The sequence below is a fragment of the Canis aureus genome, chromosome 6 (genome assembly GCF_053574225.1).
Source record: "Canis aureus isolate CA01 chromosome 6, VMU_Caureus_v.1.0, whole genome shotgun sequence".
NCBI lineage: Eukaryota > Metazoa > Chordata > Mammalia > Carnivora > Canidae > Canis > Canis aureus.
In genome coordinates this window covers 29,536,095-29,556,357 of record NC_135616.1, presented here as the reverse complement: position 1 = coordinate 29,556,357, position 20,263 = coordinate 29,536,095, and the positions used below count along the sequence as shown (strand labels likewise).

The 20,263-nt window shown below is 38.2% G+C and overlaps 1 long non-coding RNA gene across 1 annotated transcript in view; it reads left to right on the top strand.

Annotated features, from left to right (window-relative positions):
* The window catches only part of LOC144315672 (uncharacterized), a 31,808-nt gene extending 11,745 nt beyond the window's left edge, over window positions 1–20,063 (top strand). Inside the window, exon 3 of the long non-coding RNA XR_013381416.1 lies at window positions 19,672–20,063. This is a non-coding gene — a long non-coding RNA (uncharacterized LOC144315672). The remainder of the gene's footprint in view (window positions 1–19,671) is intronic.
* The last annotated feature ends 200 nt before the right edge of the window (window positions 20,064–20,263 follow it).

The following is a 20,263-nucleotide window of genomic DNA, read 5'->3' as shown; positions in this document are numbered from 1 at the left end:
GCCTCTCTCTCTCTCTGTGTGTGTCTCTCATGAATAAATAAATAAAATCTTAAAAAAAAAAAAAAAAGAATTTACTTCAGGACACCTCACATTCCCAACATTCTTTGCTGCTGGCCAGCAACCCCCAGAAGCCACTACCACTTTCATTAATGCCTTCATTCAGCACATTAAATCTTTATCCCTAAGTAGAGTGACTCTAGATGTTATCAATTGCCCCCCTTCATTTTTCTTCACAGGCTTTGCACTAGCAGGCGGTCACTACACATTTGCTGAATAAATGGATCTTAATATTATTTAAAGTCTTTGAGTTCATCTTGGGTGGTATCAGAATTTATATTAGGGACTCCTCTTTACTCCTTAGCTATATTATTTGATTTCACTGGCTTTTAAAGGCCATCACTTCCAGTCTATTTCTACCTCACATATCTCAAAGGGCATTGGTCCAACTAAACATCCTGAATTTTAAAATACTCTGAAGGTATGTAACATTTGTCCTCAAATTTAAGGGAAAACAAAGTAAAATTAAAATAACATGAGCATTTCTCATCACCTCATGTACTTCAATTCTGAGACTACTTTTTAGCATGTTAGACTCGACTGGACAGCAGTCCCACTCTAGAACCCCAACAAAAGCAATCTGTAAGGGGAGAGCTGTCTAGGACACAGCACCAAAAGGGGCCTGTTTTCCATCTGACAGGTTAGGAATGAGTTGCTTCTGACTGTGAATAAAATCATCTCCACAGACTGTCAGAACACACAAAACCAACAAAATGAGAATAAACAATGATGATTTTTAATGTTGAGACTAAAATTTTCTGATGTTAAATATCACCCTTCACAATGAAGCTTTCTTTCTCTATTCTCTAAACTCCAGCATCCCATTCTGCTCTAAGACTCACTGTTTTTGATCTGTTCTACTCATGCCTATACTTGTCTATGTTATTGGAGTCACCTGTTTGAGGAAGGCACAGGGTCTGTGAGGGCAGGCAGTACCTTCACTGCATAGGCACCTCCCCTTGTCCTGACAGCACATTAGTTTTCTTTTTTTTTTTTAATTTTTATTTATTATTTATGATAGTCACACAGAGAGAGAGAGAGGCAGAGACACAGGCAGAGGGAGAGGCAGGCTCCATGTACCAGGAGCCCGACGTGGGATTCGATCCCGGGTCTCCAGGATCGCGCCCTGGGCCAAAGGCAGGCGCCAAACCGCTGCGCCATCCAGGGATCCCGCACATTAGTTTTCTTAAGGAATCACCATTTTGCTTTCATGTGAACACTCAGCACATGTGTCCATCCAAAGGCTACCTTTCAGCTATAAAAGCTGATATTCCTACTGCACCCTTCCACCAGATCCCACCCTGCTCATTGTCCAGATTTAGTCAAGGAGTAAAGACATTGAAGCTTTTAGTTGGTCTCTTTTATTCATGATCTTAGATCTTAAAAAGAATACCACAAAAATGGAGGCAGGCCATGGTTGTGACATGTTTGTTCATTCCAATAGGATCTGGATGCAAATGGAGAGCAACTACTAGACTTGACTTCCAGATTCTCATCTGTTTTACACACATTCTGTATCCTCTCTAAAATCTAGAGTTTCCTTATAGTCTTTAAGCAAATTCTAGAACTTTCGTGTAGCCTAACAGCAAGTTCTCTTCTTGTGTAAGTTAGCTGGGTTGTGTTCCTTATTTTTGTTTGCTCACAACAAAGAGACTCTAACTGATACAAAGCGAGAAGTATGCCTTTTTAATTATGACCTCTACAGGCCTTGGGCCTACGGAGCATTGTATAAATGTTTATTTAATGAGTGAATGAATAAAAGTGATTTTAGTAGAAGAGGACAGATAAGATAACATAAATGAGCATTCAGATTGAGCTGAAAATGGACCCTGCTTTGTCCTTGTTTCCTTTGAAAACACTTCTCTCCTTCCTGTCAGTTTTTTCCTGCCCTGGTTTCTGGTTTTCAGCTGTAATTTGCTCTAAAGATAATACTGCCATGTTTCTTTGAACTGAAACTATCTGGCAATTTATGGCCAAATTTAAGTTTGGCATAACAGGCTTAATGTTCAGCTTTCCATCTGTATTCTGTGCTTGGCAAAAACCCAGGGAAACTTGGGATTTTATGCTCCTGAATTTTATAAACCAGTAAACACAAAGGTATTGGAATTGTATATCTTAGCATGAAACATTTTATCTTGTGCATAAGAAATATCAAATTGGACTGTGGCATAGGCAGCTAAGGGATTTGTGCTGTTTCCTCCCTTTAGAAATGTTCTTATTTAAGAACCAATGTCTGTGGAAAGTGATGATAAAACAAAAACAGTGATTTACTTTGTTTAGTGTCCCGATTGTCCAGCCAACTAGCTATGGATTCTATCATGGATTCTATCATGTTATCTTTCCAGTGGTCCACAGTGGTCAAGGTTTGTGTTAGATATCATATTATAGAGAGGTACAAAAGAGTTCCCACAGAACTGAAGCGATTCCAAAGGTCATGCAGCTGGTTAATAGGAAGTCATAACCAGAATTTAGGTTTCGTTCATGCTGATCACCAGATGTAAAGTTATTTCATTACTTGATTCTTTCATACACTTATGCAACAGTTTTGTTTGTGGTATACTTTCTCATCTGTACGTGCCAGATATGTTATAGGTTGTGGGAATAGTGCTATGAACGAAATAAACGAATTCCTGCCCTCATCTCAATATGGAGACAGCTTAGCATGGGACTGAGTAATTCCAAATATCTGAGAACTTGTTCCATCTTTTAGAATCCTCAACCAGGCCTGTCCAAAATATGGATAAAACTGGCCTTGATTACGATGCTGATATTGACTGTAATAATGAAAATCATGGTGGAGGCCAATTTCCAATTCTGTATATTTCTTCATTGAACATTAAATATCATTATCCTCTAAAAGAATGCTCTCTAACTGCCGCGTCCCTAAAAACATGTTGACTCCTGAAGCTGTTTCAGTGATACTGTCAATAATATCACTCTTCTCCATCAACACTCCTACCAAATCCAAGTCTATACCATGGAATGCCATCCTGCTATGGTCCAAGAGGTGACCTTACCCTTTCTTAACCTCTGATACCTGATTATGACAGTCCAGTGCAAGGCTAAGGACACAAACTCAATTGGAGAAATATTAAATCAGAAGCAAAATATAATAAATATGCAAAACTCTCCTTTCAGAAGCCTTATTCCAGGCCATCTAATAATGTCCCTATATTTTTTCATGTTATTATTCTCCCTGCTGCAGTGGGAGGAGGCTGCTTTTGCAGCAGTGTTTTTTTGCCTTCCCACCTGTTTACATTTACTATATGGCTGCCTAGGGAACCCTGCAGAAAATAATGCTTGTGTGAGCCATTTAGTTGACTACATGTCAAAAAGTAATTTGAATCAAAGAGTCACTAACTTAATTGATGGTGATGGCTCCATCCAAAAACAACCAAAGAAATTGATGTTGTGCAAATTGCACATATATTGCTCTTGAATTTGTGAGCATATTCTTGTTTGCCTTGACAGGATTCAAATTATCTTTCGGACAGCTCGACACATTACTTAAGATGTGCCTGTATGTGAATTTTAGCTGCTAAAGGGGGCAATAACAACCTTCCTATAAAATTAATTCCCATGACTTCAACTTCATCTTGTTCTTTCTTTTACTCATTCCCTGTATATACCCCTCTATCCCTTTACAATTTGCGTTTTAACTTCCATTCTAGTCACCAAGACAAACAGACCTATTGTCTTTGCAGACTCCATAGAGACCTAAGGTCTTAAGGAGCAGAAGATGATGCATTAGAGTCAATGAAAGAATTTTAAATTATCTGGACACATTCCTTTCAATGTCATTGGGCTCTATTTTTGAACTGTCACTGGTTCCTTTTTTGAGGGGTAGAGATACTCAGCAGTTCAGAGTAAGTTGATTTCCAATAAGCCTATATCCCTGGGAGAACCAGAATTTAGATCCTGGGCGAAGGGGGTCAGCCAAGCAGTCACACACTTAGAATGGTGGTGGTATGGGTCAGAGGACTGGGTCAGAATAAGGAACATAGTCAGCTTGCAACATGTGGAGTTATCTATATGAAGATGTAAGACTCTCAAGAATAGCTCTGAAAAATGGTGGTGTCCTAGGCATTTCCAACAGGAGCCAAGTCTAGCAAAGAGTAAAGTAAGGAGAGCACTGGCTAAAGGGGAGAGAAACACAGCTATTGGGTACACTTCTGACACTTAAGAACTATCAGCCATAGGTGAACACACTATCTTCAAACAAGCTAGTACTTATGGAAGATTAGAAGTTTTCCAGTATTAAGAAGTAGAGTTATTATAAGATTTGAGGAAGAAGATTGGGCAGCATCCCAATTGTTTGGCCTACCTCTTTGCTTACGGTGATCATCCCATGGAGCTCTAAATGTCCATGAACATAGCTTGAAAATCAAAAGATTACAGAGTGTTCAAGAGGTTTGTGATGGCTAATTTTATGTGTCAACTTTACTGGGTTAAGGGATGCCCCACTATCTGAGAAAACATTATTTCTGAGTATGTCTGTGAGGGTATTTCTGGAAGAGATTAGCATTTGATTCAGTAGACTGACTAAAGAGATCTGCTCTCACCAATGTGGGTAGGCATCTTTCAGTGTATCTAGGGCCCAAATGGGAAAAAAAAGAAAAATACAGAGAAAGGGCAAATTCTCTTTTCTCTTGAGTTAGAATGATGTCCCTTTTTTCCTGCTCTGACATAGTGGAGCTCTTGGTTTATAGGACTTTGCACTTAGACTGAATTTTACTACCAGATTTCCTGGTTCTCCAGATTGTAGATGGCAGATTGTGGGATTTTTTGTCCTCCATAAGCACATGAGCCAATTTCTATAATAAAATCTTCTCATGTATTATATCAGTTCTGTTTTTCTGGAGAACCTCACTAATATAGAATTGTAATAACTTTTATATCCCCAAAATACACTTGTAGCAGGCTCAATACATATACATATATATATAGTAATAAAAGTCATTGGTATAAAAATTAAAATTTATTTATTTCTCTACAATCAACACTAATTTTGCTCTTGAGCCTCATCCATGAAAATGGTGGAAATTTTCATTTTCCAGCTCAATTTTGCTTATTCCTTCACTTCCCTTTTTCTTAGATTGGAGGGTAGGTGTTTTACGGGGAGGGCCATGTACCTCTGATCACTGCTATACTGGTTGGTACTGCTAAGAGTCCTATGCATATGCACTGGTTTTTCAGCATGTGTCATACCTGGGAATTTCTTAAGAGTGAAGCTTGGGGCAGCTGATTTATCCATATAGTTTGTCTCTTGCTGCTCATCTTCTGAGGCCTGGCTTCTTCCTTCAGTCCATTCTAAGAAGCCCTCTCCCCATATATCATGGCAGAGACTCAGGTCTCAGCTTCCTTAAACTCTCATGATAGGTTCACTGATACTTCCGTACATATTCTCCATGCTCTCAAGTGCCAAAGATGACTCAGCTTTGATAACCAAATCTGTATCTCCCTCTCTCTCTTTGTCTCTCTCTCACCTTCCTCCTCTTTCCTTCTCTCTCTCCCAAGACAGCCCACATGCCCTTCCAATCTGTTTGCCTGTTTCATTTTTAATGTAAGGCTCTTCCCTGATGCTTTCTCCTTGATAGTCTCAGAAAGAAGGGTTAATCCCTCAGTATTAATCCCATGGTTCTCTAAACTCTCCCTCTTATTTTCCACTTCATTCTAAGCCTCACCAACTTTTACTGCCCATCCCAGGAAGAGTTCTTAACTCCCTACTATTCTTCTGTTTCCCGCAACCTTGTCATTCTGGGTTTTTTGGTATAAACAGTGAGACCTAGAAAGGCTTTACTGTGTAAATTTCTACCATAATAAATTCTACCTCAAAACTCTAGTTCTGGAATAAGCAATTTGGTCTCCAAATAGATTTTCTACCACAGACTTTGCAGCATGAACTTTAGATTCAGCTTTGAATCACAAAGCTGGACAATATTATTTGTTGACCTGAATCACAAATGTTACTTATTCTTATCCCACAGACATAGAACACAGCATCCATAGATGGGAATTAGACAACTGTCTGATGATCTTGGATCTATTTGGCCACATTCTGGAACCAGTCTTTTACCAGTAAAGACCCCACCATGTGTCTGGATTTCAAAGATGAGCATAGCAACCTAGACTAAATTTATCCACCCTAAACTTCATGTTAATTCTAGGATCCCCCTGAATAATCAACTGTACAACTACCACCTACTGCATTCCTGAACCCCTCCATTTTAGCCTGTGATTTGCTTAGTACTACTGACCACCAATCTAAAATTCTTTTTTTTTTTTTAATATGGTCATTGTTTATCATGATACTATGAACAGCTTTTCAGACAATCCCTTCCCCATGTCATCACTACCCCAACTCCCAGTGGCACTGTCTATCCTTAACACTTTATCCAGGGTGGATCTATACATAGCTCTCTAACCTCAGGGACATAATGCAGCTAGAATAGAGTCATAATAAAATTCTCTTATTAAAAAAGACCAAATAACTTTATCACCTCAGCATTTCTTTGATTCACTTGGCCATTTAGACAAATGCTTCTTAAGCTTTAATGTGCATATGCATGAGTTGGGATCTTGTTAAAATGCAGATTCCTATTCACGGAGTCTGAAGTGAAGCCAAAAATTCTAAGAAGTTCCCAAATTATGTCAATGCTGCTAGTCCATGAACTACAAGTTATATAAACTATCCATTATTTATTTCAATTTCCCTTGGCTGCATCTCCCTTATTATTTTATTCTCACTTTATAACAAGTCCCTCTAATTATGCAGACATTATGATTGCGAGGTAATCCAAAATAAATGGTATTTTTCTTGCATATAAAAATTGCTTAGATGTGTGTATTTTTTATTAAGTTTTGTTTGTTCATATCCAATTATGCCTGCAGAGTTATCATAAACAATTGTCCACCTCATTGCATAATACAATACACTTCATACAACACACTAAAGAAAATATTTTAAAACTCTTTCTTTAGCAAAGCCATTTTCATATGCATTTACAGATGTTTAAATGTATGAAAACTGAAAGGATCAGAATAGGTGACCTCAAAATATACCACCTTAGCATGTGCATTATTTTGAGCTTAAGGTAAACAAAACCCAGTAGACAAAAAAAAAAAAAAAATTACCTCTCCCTAAATTACCTAAAAGAATTTAGGTAGGTGGCCAGGGCTAGAAAAAGAACTATTACTAGAATGACCTATTTGTATGGCAGGACAAACATCTAATTACCAACATCTACTCTTCTTATTGTCCTATAAATTAACACCACCACCACCACCCAAACTTTGAATCCCCCAGTTAAGCTATTCCTTAATTCAAAATGGCATATAACCCTCAAATGCCTGACTTGCCCCTGGGTCTCATATTTTCAAACATATGAAATTAAATTTTTCTCCTATTAATCTGTCTTATGTCAATTTAATTATTAGATCAGCCAAAGAACCTATAAGGGTAGACAAAAAATTTTTCCTCCCCTGCTAAGCAATCTAATGAAGAAAAGCACCTGTGTTCTAGATGAAAAGCCACATGATTGTGAGCAACTGAATCACCTCTGCATTATTTAATTTTGTCCATTACACTGGCTCAAGCTTATCTGTATGAGTCATTCAGCCCTACCTGTACTCTAATATAAAGCAGATAAATCAGAGTACGGGTACCTGCATGACTCCATCAGTTAAGCATCTGACCCTTGGTTTCAGCTCAGGTAATGATCTCAGGGTCTTGAGATTGAGCCCCACATTGGGCTCCATGCTCAGTGTGGAGTCTGCCTGAGGTTCTCTCCCTCTGACCCTCACCCTCCCCCATCCCATGAGCACTCTCTCTCTCTCTCAAAAATAAAATAAAAGCTTTAAAGCAGATAAATCAGAACTCCCATCAGTTTCATTTCCACAAGGGTGTTGAGATCCTGCTGCTTGCTGGCACCCTTCTTCCTGTTCTGACCTTATGTGTATGTGACCTCCTCAGTTACTGCCTCAGTACTCAGATCCTCCCTCCTTTCTGTCCTATTCCCCAAAACTGCATTATTCATCCTGCCCTGCTAGCTCTCTTTCTTCATCCCCTCTTGATTATACACCTGTGCAGAATGGAATGGGGTAGGTTAGGGTTGGAGAGAGATGACTGACAAGCAAAGGAGCTTAAAAAGAAATGACCAAATGTCCAATAAGTACGAAGCCATATGCTCAGTGTGACTTCACACTAAGCAGTCTCACCGTTACCCAAAACAAACTGGATCTGTCTCTAAAAACTCGGCTTTCATTTCCAAGGGAATTTTGATAGGAAAAGTTAAACCTATTGTGCCTTTTCTCTTTCAAGTGACATCTCCCAAGCATGATCTGCTGTTTTGCTGGCAATGAAAAATGCCACGCACAGATCTAGTCTGTGCAATTTTGAGGCATAAGACCTTTTGCTGGGCTGGAACAACACCACCACAAAGCAAAACCCATCTTTTGTACCACAGTCAGCAGGCAAGGACTGCAAAAACAGGAAAGGTTTACATAAGAAAGCACTCAAATGTTAATCCATTTTTATAACTATGCTTGACCCCAAACTTTTTATAAGCTTCTGAAATACTGAGATAACTCTTTGCTTATTTGTTCCACCTTCCTTTACAAAACAAAGGTAGCCGAGAAGCAGAGAATTAGCTGAAGTCACAATGAAAAGTGATACTCTTCCTTCACCAGGCCACTTTCTCCAGGGCAGAAAAGTAGTGTACAGAATGGAAGCCCAGGAGTCTGGAAAAAGGAGACCTCGTTAGAGTGATATGTGACCTTGGTGGGGTGGGCGGTGGGGACGTGCTTTGGGGTCTCAGGCTCATTATCACTTGTGAAATTCAGTTAAATTTTAAGGCTCCTTCTAGTCTAACTATCCTTTTCTTCTAGGAATGAAGTCTGAAATTTTGTCTTTAGTTGAGGACAGAACAAAAGCAAACAAATAGTACAGAAATAGAAGTTTTTCAGAAATTCCTAATGATGATCATATACTTGAGTCCATGTTTACCATTCCTTACATGGAAATGAGAAAATGTTTATTTCTCAGTCTCTTGAAAGTCTTTCTAAACTTCTACATTAATGGAAAGGGTCCACTCATAACAAAGACTCTAATTTATAAATTGATCTTAAAAATCGTTAAGGATTGTAAATTACAAAATCAAAAATAGTTATTTTTAAAGATTTTGTTTATTTATTCATGAGAGACACACAGAGAGCAGCAGAGACATAGGCAAAGGGAGAAGCAGGATCCCTGTGGGGAGCCCAATGCAGGACAATTCCAGAACCTTGGGGGCACCACCTGAGCTAAAGGCAGATGCTCAACAACTTAGCTACCCCAGCTACCCCTAAAATCACTTTTTATTTCATCTTAGCAATATATAGAAAGAATATAAGCTTCTGCAGGATGAAAATATCAAAAGATACAGTTTTTTGAATACTTCCTAATACCTTAGTATTTTGTGGTTTTTAAGAGCAAAAATTCTTAGCTGAGAGCAGTGGCTTGCTGAGAGGACGATAAACATGTACCCATGGGAATATTAGAACCTGTGGTGTTAGGGGTTTGGGAAAAAGAACTTTCCCCTCTGAAACTCTGAAACATGAGAAAGACAAGAAATATTCCCTAGGAGAAGACATTAAGCACGCATGAGGAGTGGGGCTGAAAAAAAAAAGTGTGGAAGAGGGGAAGGTCTCAGAGTACACTTATTAAAAAACAAGACAATAGATTCATCTGACTCACTCACAAGTCTTAGAGATTGCAAATAACCACAAGGACAAAGAGAAAGCTGTCAAAGATTTTTATTTCTCAAATTATCTTTGTCAAGATTCCATAGAGCATGCTTTTTAATATCACAGATTATATTTGGTCATAGGTGAAGAAGTTGTCAAGGCTTAAAGTGAGTCCAACTCCAATTTCACTTAACAAACCCTCCATGCTCGTGAGCCAGAAAGCAGTAAACAAGTCCCCTACTTCTGGCAGCCTGAGGGAGTCTGAGGCCCAGGGAACTTCCTTAATCCAGAAGTGGGCAGGTGAATATATGTTGGATTAAAACTGTGTGTCTGCTCCTATAATGTTATGTGCAGTGCCCTTTAGATGGAATGAAATAGAGACAGAGAGGGGCTAAAAAAAAACAAAAAACAAAAAACGAAAGAGACAGTGAGAGACAGAAAGAAAGGGTGGGAAGCAAAATTGGAAAAAGGAGTAGAATCTAAAATTAAAATCTAAAATATCAGAAAAGGGGCAGAAGATTAAGCACAGGCTTGTTCAACAAATCTCTAATACTAGGTCTCAGAGGAACCTGTTGAAATGTGAAAGAAGTAGTTTTTTTTGTTTTGTTTTTTTTGTTTTTTTGTCAAATCAAATGAAGATCTACGTTAAAAACTCAAGGGGCACTAAACTCCAACACTGGGGAAAGGCAGGCAAAGGAAAATACACTTAGTTCCTAGAAAGATTCATACAAAATCAGTCATGATGGCTACTCTCCGGGTTGATAATGGAAGATGTACCTTTGGAGGTTTGGGCCTTAATCATTTTATGTTGATATCTAAGAGGACAAAGTTGTAAAAGCTGATCACATCAATTTATAAACAAGTTCCGGACTAGAATGAAGATGAGAATGCTCTGGAAGTCTTTGTCTTTTTTTTTTTTTGGAAGTCTTTGTCTTATATGAAATTTTCTACCCAAGTTGACAAGCCCCTTTGCTGCTGCTGAAACAATCTATAAAAAAACATGTAGGGGTGCAAAAGTTCTTTCTTCTTTCCTTGGAGGGTTCTATGGCTGATCTAATACTTAAATTAATAGAAGACAGATTAACAGAAGAAAACCAAACAAAAGTCTAATAATATGTATATATACTGTATACAAGAAAGAATCCCGGGAAAACTGAGTCACTTTCCAAAATGGCTAAGTCATTGCCTTAAATACCACTTTCAGCTAAAGACAAAATATGTTGGGGGTAGAAGGTTAGTTGAGGGAGGTTACTAAGAAAAGACAGTAAACATGGATAAGGTTGTTATGCAGATTTAAGCTATTATCTTTTCCTTTGATAAGAATTTCTGGAGATTCAGTCACCCTCTTCCCTCTTCCTGGTATAGCTAAGGAACCACCCTTACAAAGATTGCCCTTATACTTGTAAATGTCTCTTACAAAAGAATAATTTCTTGTTTTTTGAGTTTATTCTATGCTTGCAGTTTCTTAGAAATAATCAGTCTAACATAATCTTATGCCAAAAAGATATATTTTGGGGTGGCAAATTTTGCTCCCCTATACATGCAAAACAAACCAGCTAGGAAACATACTTCACTAAAAAATAAAAAACCATTTTCAAATCTTCTAACCACTGTCACTCTGGACCTTGAGCATCATACCAGGAACGAGAGGTCCTTTCCAAGTAGAAGTGAATTTTTGTAGAGTTGTTTATTAATGATTCTGGGGCAGGGAACAAAAGGAGAGGCTTCTTAGAAGGGAGGTAAGTAAGCACAGTACCAACCTTTTCCTTTTAGACCCAATCAAGCCAGAACAGGGCTAGCTAAGGGACAAAGCACAAGCTGATAAACCACAAAGGACCCCTGCCCAGGGTGGGATATGTGTGACATTCCTCAGGAAGTTTCCAATTGTCTTAATGTTGGGTGCATTGCAGAGGGAGAAACAATCTTTAACTTGACAATGGCAAGGCCTCCAATATTTTGTAGGTCCTCCTTACCATATGAAAATCCTTTTGAAATCTCCCTTTTCCTTATCTCCCCCAACTCTGCAGGTATATAATCAGCCACCCCTCATAAGCCTGGGGCAGCAGCTCTTCCTGCCTGCAGTTCCTGTCCCCCTGTGCTTTAATAAAACCACCATTTTGCACCAAAGAATTCTTTCTTGGTTGTTGGCTCTGACCTCACCTATATTCTAAAACTTCAATAGTGTGGTTCAGTCCTGGACATACTATTTTGAAAGATAACTGAAGGACTGAAGGTTCCTCAAACTTGAATGGTAATGTGACTAGCTAGACCTCAAGAGTTGACTTGCACTGCTCACCTGCTTGTACCCAATGACCTCAGTCCCACATTTTTCTCTAAGTTCCTTAACTCAGGCAAAAGACCCTGTGAGCATAACATCCCATAATGGAAATCAAAACTACCCCTAAAGCAATAATGACTGCCCAAAGGAAGAGCTCCTGCAGCCCAGACAACCCAGTTTAAGCTCAACCCCCAACTTGCACTTGTACAGATGGACCATAGAGTAACCTCTGGAATAATCTTACTGAGATTAAAAAAAAAAAAAAAAAAAAGTAAATAATTACCTTTACCTCATTATCATCTAAAATGTCTACCCAAGGAGGAGCACAAGCCTTATTTACATAATATGCAATATATGCATAAACATGTTTCCTTAAGACCATGAGCAATCTTATCCCATCCCCCCTGTTTGATGACTAGGCTTCTCTATCTAAACATTCCCCTTAATCCTAAATAAAAGGAACCCGTTCACCCTTGCTTGGTGAGCTATTCTCCATGACCTCCTTATTTGTTGCAAATAATGTTTACTTTGTGTGATTCAACTTGGTTTAGCTTCTATCTGTGACTCAACAAGGGGCAAACTCACATTAGTTTGGTTACAGTAGGAATCATAAAAAGACATGGAACTATATTAACCCAAGGATGGGGAGAAGTTTCTGCAAAACTGTTAAACCACTTACAAGCTGAATTTTACTATGAATCATCTCTGTAAACTTCTCGGCCATATTGCTAAGCCTTCTTTAGGTCATTCTTCCAATCTCCTATATTATACTGTAGCATCTAAGGGCAGGCTGCTCCGAGATGGGCCATTTTGGCATGTGGATTATTTTGAACTGCTGGCTCAACAGAAACTTTTGTCCCTCCCTTAACTACACGAAAGGATCTAAATTGGAGGGTCTTTCCAAAATAAGGCTTATGACAAGAGATAAAATTGATCTGAGTAAGCCATCTATATGGCAGAGCAAACATTTGTTTACCAACATTACTTTTTTAATCTTCCTGTGAATTGCAATCCTTCCTTTTGAAGTCCCAGATCCCTATTACCTTTTCCTTAGTTCAGAATGACATATATACCTCGGTTTGCCTGATTGTCTGGAATTTCCGCATCTGTATGGTTCCCTGTATGAACACTATTAAATTTGACTTTTGCCTATTAATCAGTGCCATGTCAATCTTATTTTTAGCCCAGTTAGAAGGACCTTGAAGGAGACAGGGATTCTTGCTCTGCAAAAAAGGGACAGGATATTCTGGCTCCCTGACAATGTTATAGATCAACCTATCAGAGCCATAGTCACTAACTACAGAAAGGAACAGGTCAGGCAGTGTGCTACCACAGCCAACTGCTCCATCCCAGGGAATCCCCAGGGGGATGGGCAAATTGAAAGCATACCTCATAGCTGGGTTTGCTCAAGCTGTTGCTGAACAACCTGGGACAAACTCATCACAAGAGAAGCCAGTAACTCAGTAAGATGAGGGTTTGGAAAAGAGAAAGAGAAATTTATTTAAGGTGACAGCAGATGGGGAAGGTGGCAGGCTCAAGCCTTAACAACCAACCTGTCCACACACAAGATGGACACCTAAGAGTTTTATAAGGAGAGGTTCAGAGGGGGAAGCAAGAGAGCACATGATCTAGAGTAGGAGTTGCTGGTATGTGCTCAGCCCAAGATCTTGGGCAAGGAAGGCGATATGTGGGGTATGGTCTTCTAGGAATTCTGTTATCAGGACTCTTCTGTTCTGCTGGTTGGAATGTTCCAGTCATTCTAAACAGTCTTTAATACCTCAAGAAAGTGTGATAAATAAGCATAATAGGTTTTAGAGCAAGAATTAAGTGGTCTTGCCTTTCTGGTTTACTGTTGGGGTCTATAGTTGAGTAAGAAGACTTGCTGACAACAATACACATTATGGAACAACCTGGAATTTCAAGCTCTGACCTAGCTGCTCCCTTTAGAAACTTGCTATATTAAGATTAGGAAGAAACAAACATGCAATTTAACTTCATTTACAAAATACAAGGCAAAGAGCATCTATAAAATGAATAACTGGGCCTTGGTAGTCTCTAAGGTTTCATCTAATGGGAAAAGCTAGGAGTCTAAAATATTGACTTTTCGAAGCAAAGCAATATTGATAAGAATTAGAAAAGGCAAAGTACAATTTGTGACATATACTTAAATTTATCTAGATGGGAATAAACAATAAAACAATTCATAAACTCTTCTGCCAATATCATAATATATCAGTTTGGGCACTGTGATGTCTGTTATGATATGGGTTTCCATAATTCCCCATCTGTGCTAAAATATACCAGAAAGATACCAGAGCATGACCCATTTCAAGAATAAAGGCAATTGTAAGACTCCAATGCCTATTCTACATATCCAAAGTCCCTACTAGATTTCTGGGCAAAACGACTCTCAAGCTGTTTCCTTCCAGATGTCTCAGCATATAGATACATTTGTTTATATGATTTAAAGATGTCTCCTCCTTTGGCAAGAACCACAAGAAGCATATAATTTTTCAATGAAACCAGGCAATCTTTTGTTCAAAAGAAAAATTTTAAGTATATAATCATAATGTGTTATATATATATAAATGGGTAATCCCTTTATAATCTACCTATAGATTGATGTTGAAGTTTTATAATCCTAAATTAAAACTTGAAAACCAAATCAATGAACTTTGATTTAGTGATCAGTTTGCTCTCCAGGTGTACAACACATACTAGGAAATACAGTTTAGGTTTTATGTTTGTTCTGATGATACTACTTGGAACCTAGAAATGCCTGTATTCAGTTTCAATCACCATTAACCCAATCAAGTTTCCTGAACAATGATGGGTAGAAGAATGGGAATCACAACACTACTCTGAGCACTGGTCTCTATGGGCAATGGTTACTTTGGACCTCAAGGTTTACATTTAAGAACTAAGATGGACCTTTTCCACCTCACTCCATTTCTCACACCCCCAAAAACTGAGGAAAAATTAATTTGAGACTGGCACACTCAAGCATACCAGCCAAGAAAACTCCTGTTGCCTTACCTGCTAATTGCTCATTATTTTCCCAACTTTATCCTCCACTTCTCTTGTGTTCAAGTCACAGCCACCCAAAAAGAGTGAGAGTATGGAAGGGTAGGAGGGACGCATTACAAAGGGGAAAGAAGAAATTTTGGGGAGATGGATAAATTCATTATCTTGACTGTGGTATAAGTTTCACAGGTGTGTGTGTGTGTGTGTATGTGTGTGTATAAAAACTCAGCAGATTGTGCATTCTGATTAACAATACCACCCTGAGCACTGATCAGTTAATGCTACATTCCCAGTATTTTGTACACATTCTTTATTTTGTTCTATTAACTCAAAATTGAACACACAGTTGCCAGGGAAAAGTCCAACAAGTGACTGATCAAGCCTAAATTGATATTTTAAAATGCTTAATGATTTCCATTTCTGTTTGGATTTATTAAGTTTTGGATTTACTATTTGAATGTAAAAATATGATAACATATAATTTCTCCCAAAATCCTAAAATATCAGGTACTAATACAAAGTTCCAGATCAAAACACAAACTTTTAGAAATGTAGACCAGAGCCAGTTAAAAGGCTCATCAACTTTTCACACCTATCAAGGTTTTAAATGTGTCTGGGTTTGGAGACTGAAGGCAATTTGCTTTAAAAAAATTTTTTTTTAGGGCAGCCCGCTTGGCTCAGCGGTTTAGCACCACCTTCAGCCCAGGGCCTGATCCTGGAAACCCAGGATCGAGTCCCACGTCAGGATCCCTGCGTGGAGCCTGCTTCTCCACTCTGCCTCTCTCTCTATCTCTGTGTCTCTCATGAATAAATAAATAAAATCTTAAAAAAAAATTTTTTTTAAGATAATTTCAAACTAACTGAAATTTGCAAGTAGAGTACAAAGAACTTTCTTCCCGAACCATTTCAAAATGGGTTGCCAAACAGACGATACATCAGCCCCAAATATGTCGGTATTTATTTCCTCCAACAAGGAAATTCTCCTACATAACCAAAACACAGCAATGAAAATCAGAGAATTAACATTGATACAATGCTATTTTATATTGACCTCATTCAACTTTCATGAATCGCCCTACTGTCCTTCATAGCTAAAAGATCTAGTCCAGAATCACACTGCATTAGTTTTCATGTCTCTTTAGCTACTTGTGTCTGAAATAGTTCCTTACTTTAGCCCAGACATTTGTGAACTTCACAATTTTAAGACTATAGGAGCAGGTATTTTATAGTATATTCCTCAGAGTAGATGTGAGGCTTCCTCATGTCATAATTAGATGAGGTTATGTATCATTGACTGGACTAAAATAAAGTGATGCAGTGTTCTCTTAGCAACCTATCAGGTAGCATACTTTGTACCAATAATGATGATATTCATGTTGACCCCTTAATTAGACTAGGCCAAGCTTTTCCACTATGAAGATAATATTCTCCCATTGTAAATAAATATTTTGAAGGGAGATTATTTGAAACTATATTAGTATCACATCCTACACTAATCTTTTTATTAATTAATTTATACCACTACAGACTCATGGTCATCGGTTTTACTTAGAGATTATAATCTCTTACTATCACTTATTTTGATACTTAACTTGCCCCAGATTGCCCAGTGGATGCTCACTGGAGTTGGCTTCTCTACCTTTTTCACCTGTCATCATTCTTTGAGGACATCTTCTCCTTTAGCAAGAAGATTGTTCAGCCTCCTTCTGTACTTCCCTTGCCCCAGTCCTAGAATCAGGCATTTCTACAAAGATCCCTGATTCTTTTAGTTGGAGAATAGTAGTTAGAAGTCAAGATACTGGCTCTCCATGATACTGGCATTACTGCTTTTCCCAGGTCATTTCACTGGATACAGCCAGGAAATTCACATACATCTCCCCTACATACACTTGTGTGCACACATCTCCACTCCCCCTAACTGTATCTCTCTCTCATCTCCTTTATATTGCACTGTTACCTCCAAATCTAGTAACTAGAATTCATATGTCTTCTCTATTTCAATAATTAGAACTTCTCCAATATCAAGATACTTGGCCCTGAACTGTCTCATTTGATCAAATTTTCCAGCATTATCACCCCAATGAATAATATGTCTCATGTCTCATGTATCACCCATGTCTCATGTATCAGTTTATTTACTCATTAATCTAGTGAAGGATATTTTGGTTACTTGGCTTATTTTGACTAGTATGCTTCCTTAATATTTTCAAAAAGGAATATTCCTTAAAATGATGATTTTTGGCATTATAAATTACAAATTTGTATAATTTGAGGTTTTGGTGTTGATAATCGTGAATGTGCTATGCTTCCTCTGTCCTAGAGAAATTACATGGCATGGGAATGGATAATATGAATATGTAGAGTTAGGTTGACTTGCATTTGAATACTTCTCTGCCACCTACCAGCTCTAGGACCTTGAAAACTCACTTAACTTTGTCAGCTGTGCCCTTTAGACTCATCCTGATCTGAGGATAATACATTTACTGAGCCTTGCCACAACATTTTGAAAGTCACTGTAACACCACTTTTGGGGACTACTGGGCTTAACCTTGAATTCCAATTCTGATTTTGCCTTTATGCCCAGCTTTATTTTCCAGTCCTCTTCAGTTAGTTTCCTCTGTCCATCCTCCCACCCCCTCATCCACCCATCTACTCATGTATCTCATTCTTTAAAACTTAAGTGGCACTGTGTGCTAGACATTGTGTTAGGTCCTGGGATGCAGAGGGGATAGATATAGTCAAGTGAAAAAGACAAAATAAAGTGGTACATTTACAAGATGTTATGAGGCCACAGAAAAGAGGCCTTGAGTCAGCCTGGCAGATGCTCTGAGAAACTTCTTGGACAATGATTTGGGCAGGGCGGAAGTAGAAGGTAAACAACAGTGTGGCAGATAGTAGAGAAAATAGCACAAGAAAAGGCACAGAATGAGACTTTAATCTGAAAGGCAAAAAGTTCACTCTAACTTATCCCCTGGCCTGGGTCCAGATGACCTGCCTGGCACCTTGGCTCTTCCAGCTTTTGGGCCTGCCTTGCCTGGTGGAGTTTCCTAATGATAGACATTGATTCTACCCACTGTACCAAACTGCTATTCCATTTGACTCTCAAAATGTTGAGAAAAATCTGCCAGAATGTCCATTATGGTGCTCTACTGACTTATTTGAGTATGCCCATGCCTTCTAACAGACCATTCAGATGTTGAGTATAGAATATCTTTTTTGGCAGAACCTCTCTAACCTCAGGGGCACATTTATTTCAGATCTTGATCTTTTCCAATCTACTCCATAGCGCTAAAGTTCACTCTGGTATGATCCAAAGTCTGGCAGTAATATTTGTGAGTATATTTTATAAAACTCAAAATTACGTTTTAGATTCCAGGTTCTGATAAAGGCTTTTTTATAATAATCATTTACTGATCAGAAAAATTCACGTTGCCTGAATAGTCTTTGAGATCTATGGATTTAAAAAAAAAAAAAGGAAACTGAGAAAAATACAACTGGAATTCAAGTAAATTATTAAATTGAATTATGTATTATTTATTGTTATATAGAATATGCATTAAATATAATTATATATTAATTAAACTAAATCTAAATTAAATTGGAAATATTTGGTATTTAAATATAAGCAGGATGAAATGAGAAGTTCAAATGTGCACATCCTCAAATTTTCACCCCTCTGGTCAAACTTAGACTAACTATCTCATTTAGTGTAATGATTTCCTTCTCTCTGTAAACTCCTTGAGGCCAAATGATGCTTGGTTCATCAGCATGTTTGTTAGCACCCAGCAATAAACTGAAACCATATAAAGTTATTTGTTGATTGTTTTCTGATACCTAAGAATCATCACCATAACCTTCGTTAAATTAAATGTACCATTTCAGGACAATTCTGTGATGGGAATTACAGCTTAAAATGTCTTTCTTCCTCTTCTTTACGGACATAGTAAACATTTGTATTTTCAGAAATTCTTCCTAAATATTGTTGCTTCAAAGAGCTTTTCATTTCTAAAGCTTCCCAGCTTGGACAACCCCTAGTTTAGACCCTTAGTACTTAGCAAAACAGCAGCAAATATAAGATCTTACTTTCACATTACTTGTAATAGTTCAAAAACTATTCTTGCATCAAATTCTGTCAACCCTATGTGTTTGTAAAGGAGGTTAATAACATTTCTGTTTCAGAACTAAGGAAACTGAGCTCAGGAAAGGTCATTGGTTCTTCTAAGGCCTCCCAGTAAGTTCAAGGCAGAACATAATTTAGACTCTTGATACTAGAGCATAGAACTGTGGGCTCCCATTTCAGTTCTCTATAAAATCTGTCTCATACTTCTCTATATGTATTGACAAGTGTTTTTTGTTTGTTTTAAATGTAGAAGATATTTCTTCCCTCCAGATCTTCCCCCATCCCTATTGTCTAGCATACAGCCCTACATATACACTATCTGGGACATATATTGGTCTACTGAATATCTCAGCACATAAAAAAATTATGCAATTCATGTAAAAGTCTAAAACGATAGTAACGAAAAGAAAAAAAAATCTGAGATTTTAGCCACGACTTTCCCACACCCTTTTCTTATTTTCTGTTACAGAATACAGACAACAGCATACTTTCCTAGCAGTATGGAGACCACCGAGACGCTCCTACATTATTCAATCTAGCGGCAGTGGCTTCCAAGGGGAAAATAAATACCTTGACTGAGGCTTCACTGGTCTGCATCGCATGCACAAGCATGAAGGATTTCTTTGCTGTCAAGCTTTCAGTTGGGAACAAAATCCCCCTGCTGAGCCCTGTTGCTCACTGCAACACTTAAGATATGATTCGGCACATGGAGTCTTAGGCATCTCTGAGCTGGTACCTCTTCTTCCATGTTCCTAAAGCGCAGGCAGGCACAAGAAATGGGATTCCTGACTATCAGTTGGTAACAGATGTGGCAGGTCCAGAGAGCTGACCACCTGTCAGCACATACAAAGATAAAATCATTTTCTTGTCACCAGTGGGCCATGCATTTTCAATGATGTTTCTGGGAATGTGTCTTACTGAATCATGAGCTATAAAAAGGGGGAGGGGGTAAGAAAAGGGGACCCTATTAAATGAGTAAAATTATGCTGAGCTAAAAAAAGTTATGAAGCAGAATCCCCAAGGCAGGTGCTTATAAATTAGTTGAGGCACCATAATTCAGA